We start from the raw sequence: 8,028 nt of genomic DNA on the forward strand, positions 1-8,028 counted from the left end.
AAAACAGGGAATTTTATATTAAAAATATAAATATGTCCAAAAGACGACACAAATGCCACATCCACACACCGGTACATCCATTCAGTGTCTGTCCTGTGCTCTGAGATCACGTATGTGTGTTTAGTTATTTTTTTGGTTTCTGCTCAAACGATTGCTGTTTCCATGGTCTGTGTACACAATTCTGAGACTGACCTTGAGAAGGACAACCACAGTACCTAGCTGGTCATGGACGCCCTCCGATCTTTCCGATCTCTCCTTTTTCTCCTTTTTCTCATTTTCGGTCCCTCCCTCTCCTTCTCCCCCACGTTGTGTCTCTTTTTCATGCTTGGTCCAAACTCCCATCGTCCATCTTCCCTTACACACGAGCCCTTTCAAGGTAGCAAGCTTGCAAGTCACCCAATTTAGTTCATCGCATCTTTTTTAGAAAAAATAAGCTTCCCTCATTCGTGTGATTTGAGTGAAGCTCGAGGTGTTTCTGTGGAGAGAGGTCTCTAATAAATCATTCACATCTTATTTTTGCATTGGATGAACATTTACAAGTTACCTCTGTGATCATACTCAAATTCCATTTACATCTTAAAACTTTCTCCTTATGATATTAAGGACAATATGATAAGGCTTCATAGAAGAAATGGCAAATTTCAATTTTATTCTATATATCTTGAAGCTGAATTTTAGCCTCTAGATATGAAGAAGAAGATCTCACACTGAAGTGACATTGAGCACTATCTAAAGTTAACAAAGAAAGATGACACCTCAGAATATGCAAGAGATTTTTTCAATGGATCAGATAACTCAGGCCATATTAGTCAATATCCAATGAGGAAAGAGACTGAAGGGATAGCAAACGCAATTAAATATTGATTAGTATCAACAATTGAGGTTAAGCATCTAGTTTTGTTACAGTATTGTAATTTTTGCTGCTGTTGTAAGATGTTCTCTCAAACTAATGCTGTTATTAATATAAAAGGGCTGTGATATTAAAGAAACGCTAGAAGAACGAAGGAAGCACTCAAATCACAGTGTGACGTGAGTGTTTGTGCCTGTCTGCTACGAGACAGGGGCAGGTGAGAGGTTTTCATTGCATCACTGACTGTTGAGTCCAAAAACTCCCTCCATCTTGCTGCCTTCTCTGTTCCGCTGTGCTGATATCTCTGGTCTCACAGACAGGGCGAGAGCCGTCGTTTTATTGATGCGTGGGTGCAAAGTCTGCCTCGCTGGCTGCTCAAGTCTGCCTCGCTGGCTGCTCAAAGTCTGCCTCGCTGGCTGCTCAAAGTCTGCCTCGCTGGCTTCTCAAAGTCTGCCTCGCTGGCTGCTCAAGTCTGCCTCGCTGGCTGCTCAAAGTCTGCCTCGCTGGCTGCTCAAAGTCTGCCTCGCTGGCTTCTCAAAGTCTGCCTCGCTGGCTGCTCAAGTCTGCCTCGCTGGCTTCTCAAAGTCTGCCTCGCTGGCTGCTCAAAGTCTGCCTCGCTGGCTTCTCAAAGTCTGCCTCGCTGGCTGCTCAAAGTCTGCCTCGCTGGCTTCTCAAAGTCTGCCTCGCTGGCTGCTCAAGTCTGCCTCGCTGGCTTCTCAAAGTCTGCCTCGCTGGCTGCTCAAAGTCTGCCTCGCTGGCTGCTCAAGTCTGCCTCGCTGGCTGCTCAAGTCTGCCTCGCTGGCTGCTCAAAGTCTGCCTCGCTGGCTGCTCAAGTCTGCCTCGCTGGCTGCTCAAGTCTGCCTCGCTGGCTGCTCAAAGTCTGCCTCGCTGGCTGCTCAAGTCTGCCTCGCTGGCTGCTCAAGTCTGCCTCGCTGGCTTCTCAAAGTCTGCCTCGCTGGCTGCTCAAAGTCTGCCTCGCTGGCTGCTCAAGTCTGCCTCGCTGGCTGCTCAAGTCTGCCTCGCTGGCTGCTCAAAGTCTGCCTCGCTGGCTGCTCAAGTCTGCCTCGCTGGCTGCTCAAAGTCTGCCTCGCTGGCTGCTCAAAGTCTGCCTCGCTGGCTTCTCAAAGTCTGCCTCGCTGGCTGCTCAAAGTCTGCCTCGCTGGCTGCTCAAAGTCTGCCTCGCTGGCTTCTCAAAGTCTGCCTCGCTGGCTTCTCAAAGTCTGCCTCGCTGGCTGCTCAAGTCTGCCTCGCTGGCTGCTCAAAGTCTGCCTCGCTGGCTGCTCAAAGTCTGCCTCGCTGGCTTCTCAAAGTCTGCCTCGCTGGCTGCTCAAGTCTGCCTCGCTGGCTGCTCAAAGTCTGCCTCGCTGGCTGCTCAAAGTCTGCCTCGCTGGCTGCTCAAAGTCTGCCTCGCTGGCTTCTCAAAGTCTGCCTCGCTGGCTGCTCAAGTCTGCCTCGCTGGCTGCTCAAAGTCTGCCTCGCTGGCTGCTCAAAGTCTGCCTCGCTGGCTGCTCAAAGTCTGCCTCGCTGGCTTCTCAAAGTCTGCCTCGCTGGCTGCTCAAAGTCTGCCTCGCTGGCTGCTCAAAGTCTGCCTCGCTGGCTGCTCAAAGTCTGCCTCGCTGGCTGCTCAAAGTCTGCCTCGCTGGCTGCTCAAAGTCTGCCTCGCTGGCTTCTCAAAGTCTGCCTCGCTGGCTGCTCAAGTCTGCCTCGCTGGCTGCTCAAAGTCTGCCTCGCTGGCTGCTCAAAGTCTGCCTCGCTGGCTTCTCAAAGTCTGCCTCGCTGGCTGCTCAAAGTCTGCCTCGCTGGCTGCTCAAAGTCTGCCTCGCTGGCTGCTCAAAGTCTGCCTCGCTGGCTTCTCAAAGTCTGCCTCGCTGGCTGCTCAAAGTCTGCCTCGCTGGCTGCTCAAAGTCTGCCTCGCTGGCATCTCAAAGTCTGCCTCGCTGGCTTCTCAAAGTCTGCCTCGCTGGCTTCTCAAAGTCTGCCTCGCTGGCTGCTCAAAGTCTGCCTCGCTGGCTGCTCAAAGTCTGCCTCGCTGGCTTCTCACTGCCGTTCATCTCAATTTTCATATTGTGTTGTTCCTTATTATAGACATAAGAGGAGCAAGAACAACTGAAAGTGATACTGTAGTATGAGACTTAGTACTCACTTGGGGAATTAGATTGGTTCTGGACATTTTGTGTGTGTGTGTGTGTTACACAGCTCCAGCAGAGAACATCTATGCTGTCTGGCTGACAGACTGATACTAAGTGACTCTCTACCATTGCCTTGAACACCCAGTAGGTAAAATGAGTTTACATTTAGGATGTTTCATTGGACGTGTTGCATAACCTGGGCCAGCGCAGGACTGGTTCTGCGTTTCTCCTCCTAGATGGCAGTTCTGATGTAGTGCAGCGTCCATGGACCCCCTCTAACCCCAACTCTGTAGCTGGTCTGTGTCAGGGAGACGAGCAGCACAGCGAGGTAGGCGTTTTAATAAACTAGCAATAAAAAGCACGGTGACTGGGGATCTTTGACATCTCCATCTCCTGCTATGGCTCTCTCTGGCTGATCCTCATATCGCCATCACGCTGGTGTGTGTGCGTACAGAGGCTACAGTAGGTGAGTGTTTTTTTTTGTGTTGGGGTTGGGGATCATTATAACATGAGCAATACCAGGCCACACTCAGGCATGAGGTATGGCGTGCCTGCCCGCCAAAGGTTTCTATTTTTTGATACAGCTCGGGAGGAGGCGATATGGAAACGTGATTGCTGCATAATTCATGACCCCCTGCGGAACAGCAGCGGGACGTTATGCAAGCAGGTGCCGTCTCAGGCTCCGCCCCATCACAAGATTCTGCCGAAGCCCCGCCCTCCGCCCCAGTGATGTCTGCAGACAAATTCAGGCTGTGGCCCCAGAGCTCGGGGTCCGGTGGACGGCCGTGGTGTCAGTAGGCTCGCCAGATGAAGAGTACGGCATCGTTTTTCTCCGCCGCGAATGAAATCTGCAGGAGTTTTTAGGGCAGCATCTTGAATAAACCAGGCTCGTGGAGGGAGGGGGGGGGGGGAATGTGCCCTGTGTTTAACAGTGAGTTATGGGAGTGATCCAGAATAAAGCATTCATACGCCCGCGGAAAACACAAGACCATTAGTATTCTCTGATGAGATGCGGCGGGTTCTGCTCTGCTAGATTCATCTGGCCCTATCCAAAGCTATTTGGATCGTGGCAGTTAATCTGTATCAATGCCAGCAGCAGAATTTAATTGTGCTCTGTGTCTGTGTGGAAGAATTGACCCAGAAACCAGTGTTTGCGAGGCTGTATCTCGGAATCGGCAGTCAATGGCTATTTTTATACCAGAGCAGACACAGGAGAGGGGGGGGGGGGGGGTGGAGTGTGTGGAGACCCGAGCACATGCGTGGGAAGGTTAGCGATCGCGGTGTGGGTGGATGTCACCCAGGAGGCAGGTGTGATGTCAGACTGGGGCATATCGGAGGTTCAGTCTAAGATTCGGAGGGAGGGACTACCCTTAAATAGGTGGAAGGGGATATCCTGTGTCCGAGAGCAGAGGTCAGCCAATGCAAACGCCTGGAATCTGAGGAATCCAAACTACCCAGCATGCCTCCTGTCCCACTCGACTAACATCCTGCTGTGGCACGCACATGCATTTGCGTCCGGATATATATGCATTTGCGACCGGATATATATGCATTTGTGTGGCTGGGCCTTAACACCCCTGGGTGTGTGATCCTGCTTCACCAGTGTGTTTATGTTCTCTGCTCTGTATAGACATGAATTCACGCTGCTTCCCGCTGCCTTTCGACCTTGGAGCGGATGTGTCTTTCATGTCACGAACACTTGGACCTGCAGGGATTTGAATAGGAAATTTCTGCCATTCTCTTGGCGATGCCCGCTTGAAATCCCCCCCGACATTATTTCCCCCCAGCAGCTGACAGAACTGTCAGAACTATGGCGAGCGCTGCGTGTACAGAGCTCTTTGAAAACCCACCATTTATATATATATAAAAAAAAAAAAACGTAACCATCACAGATTATATAAAAACACGTATGAATAAAAGACCAGCCTCATGAACCACAATGACATGGCTAAGGGCAAATGAAAACTACAAGATTCCCACTGACACTGGCTAACAGGTATCAGTCGTGGAATTCTAAATCCAGATTACTCCTGTAATTGGTTTGTGGGGTTTGTAGTTCTGCATAAATAGAACAGTGCCTGGAGCGAATGGGCTGGTGACCTATTAGTGAGCTGGCCTCCTTGCTGATTGGGTTTTAATTACCGCAGCTTTGCCTGACACTTTGCCAATAATTGGAAATATTCGGTCCCTTCTCCTGCTTTGGGTCTGAAGTGAAAGAATACATTAGAGTCAACACTGAAAGGAGGGGGGGGGGGGGCGGTGACCTTCAGAGAGGAGACGACCAGAATATTTCAGCCATGTGTACTGATTATTCATTAGAAGTCTCATTTACAAGATTCTAGACTGAAGATTTTGTTTTTGAAAAATCACAAATGGCAAATGGCTGCTGTGGTTGTTTTAGCTTTTCCACCGTTCTGAGGCACCTACGACTACCCACAAGGCTTTGCACTGGAGAGGATCTTCTGAATGACACTAATAGTCCAGCATAAGGCACATTACTGCGTGGTTTGCCTATTATTACTGCTGCGATGGGTAGTGAATTATGAATAAATTGTGAAAACATCGCGCCATATGGACCGCCTATATCCATGGCAATATGCTTGCACCATGCAGTTAATCATTGTTCATCTTTAATTGGAAACAAACAGTGCAGCATTTTTCGCATCTTCTCACATCTTAAGACTTTGATTTTGCTTGGGGCTTAAAACCTTGTGCACCTGATCATATTCTTATTGCCGATTTGATACACGATACGCTACATCAAATATCAGTCTCCTAAAATCTCCCAATGATGGAAGTCTTAATCTGATTCATTAGCTTTCCTTCTCCCTGACTCTGCTAATGCACACTTAGCGCTGCAGCAAACTCAATCAAAGCTGCTTCGCCATCATCCCAGAGCTGCACTCAGCTCACGCTTTCCAGCAGAACCTGCAAACCATCGAGAAGAAACGGTTTCTGTCTCCAGAAAGAGGATTCTCTTCTCCCAACTGTTTTTATATATTTGCTACAAGAATGCTATTTAACGGTGCCATGCAAAGTGCTTTTCTGGATTCAGGCCAGATTAACAGCACACTGAAAAATTTGGTCTTTCGTGATTCACGACTTTGGTTTCCTTGTGACTTTTACATAAAAATAAAAGCAAAATAACGGAAATCTAATTCAATTAATTAGACATTCACATGTGAGTCTGTATGTTATCATCTCCCATTGTTGCTTTTTCCAAAACTCAGATTACAAAAACAAACAATCAAACAAACTTTGAGTTGCGGGATTATCTGCAATTGTTTTTCGTAGAAACAAGAAGTAATGTCCGGACATGCTAATACATGATCGTTGGAGTCACTGTCTTTCCCATTCGCACAGCGTGGTCTGCGTAATCCGCTGCGAAAGGCACCTCTGTTATTCACCGCGGAAGACACTTATATTATTCAGTGTGGAAGGCAAAATCCCTGGAAGTTTTGGGTGTACTATTAATGGCAGCGTGTCTGTACAGCAGTCTCAGTGTCGTGTTAGAAATAGCTCCATCTGCTAACAGCAGAGACGCGTGCGGGAGCAGCCCGGTGCTGGGCCCAGGGCTCGGCCAACCACGAGCGGGGAGGAAGCGGTAATCTGTTTCCAGTGCTAGTGCTTGTAGACGCTGCCTGTTGCCACGACAGCGTCCTTAATCTGCCTTTCTGACAGCCCGCTGCGGATCCGACAGCACTTTCTCTCGTCTGTAAACGGGCGATGGAGAGAGTCTGGCCGCCCGGCTGAATTATCACGCCCTCTCTCTCTCTCTCTCTCTCTCTCTCTTCACTTCCTGCCGTAGACACGTTCTTCGAGCCGGTAATTAAAAACAGCGTCTGGTTGCCAGGCGAGCGCGCGTCTCCGGGGCGCTGATAGGTCCCCAGCTACTCCGCAGTGTCTGTGGCTTGAGGACGATGTGCTTGACATTAGGTGCTCAGTGGTGTAATAAGGCTTGAAATGTGCTAACGTGTCAAACAGGTCATGGTGCTTTCAGATCTGATGGTCCCACAGTCCCAGGACCAGCCCAGGAGAACAGCGGAGCGGGAAAGGCCGTGCGCTGGACGCTGGGGAAGGGGGTGTTTCCACATCACACCCGCCGGGACACCCGCCGGGACACCCGCCGGGACACCCGCCGGGACACCCACCTCTCCTCCGTCAGCTGTCCCGTATGGAGATGACACCGGCACGAGTAAACAGTTGTTATCGTGATGTGACGTGTGCGCATCTAGGCGCACGTGCTTGTGTGTGCGCGAACCCCCATGGGTTACGGCGGCTAAGCACAGGAAGTAGCATTTGTGTGGCGACGTTTCCAACAGAGAGCGGGCGTGGGACGCAGGGAAGGGCGAGCAGGCGATCGTGTGTGGTTCCTCGACTCGAAGGCTAAAAGGGGCATCATTTCGTCTGACAAGAACCCACCCCCTCTTCCATTAAAGAAACAACCCTGACTACCTTTCACTCTACAGTCTGTGTGACTGGTAATACCTGAGTAGCAGCAGGGTGGTTTTGGTGAGCCCCATATGTGGTGGGAGAGAGAGAGAGAGAGAGGGAGAGAGAGAGAGAGAGAGAGAGAGAGAGAGAGAGAGAGAGAGAGAGAGAGAGAGAGAGAGAGAGAGGAGAGGTGGAGGTGGAGCCTTGTCCTACTCCCTCAATCAAGTGCGCCTCAGTGCACAGCACAACAACACATCTCCAGGCGGGAGTCTCACAAGCCATCTGTGGGGCAGGAGGGGCAGGAGGGCTTCAAACCCCAGCCCTGGCAATCATGACGGGGCCTGGTGCCCACACGGCCTGCCACTGAGCCTCAGACACAGAGAGTCGGCTCGGGGAGAAAGCGAAAGGTGCCATGGTTAAAAAAAGGATGAAGACAAGGACGTCGTCCGTGGAGCAGGCGAGGGGTCGATCACGTGGAGAGGAAGAGGAGTACGAGGAGGAAGGACGTCGCTGTTTGTTTGTCACATGGCTCAACCTGGCCTCGACCCCCGTGACATCTTTCTTTTTGGCAGGCGTCACGGCGGAGTTTAAGCCACACGCCAAGTGGCAGCATGT

Source organism: Brachyhypopomus gauderio, chromosome 4 (assembly GCF_052324685.1).
Source record: "Brachyhypopomus gauderio isolate BG-103 chromosome 4, BGAUD_0.2, whole genome shotgun sequence".
Classification (NCBI taxonomy): Eukaryota; Metazoa; Chordata; class Actinopteri; order Gymnotiformes; family Hypopomidae; genus Brachyhypopomus; species Brachyhypopomus gauderio.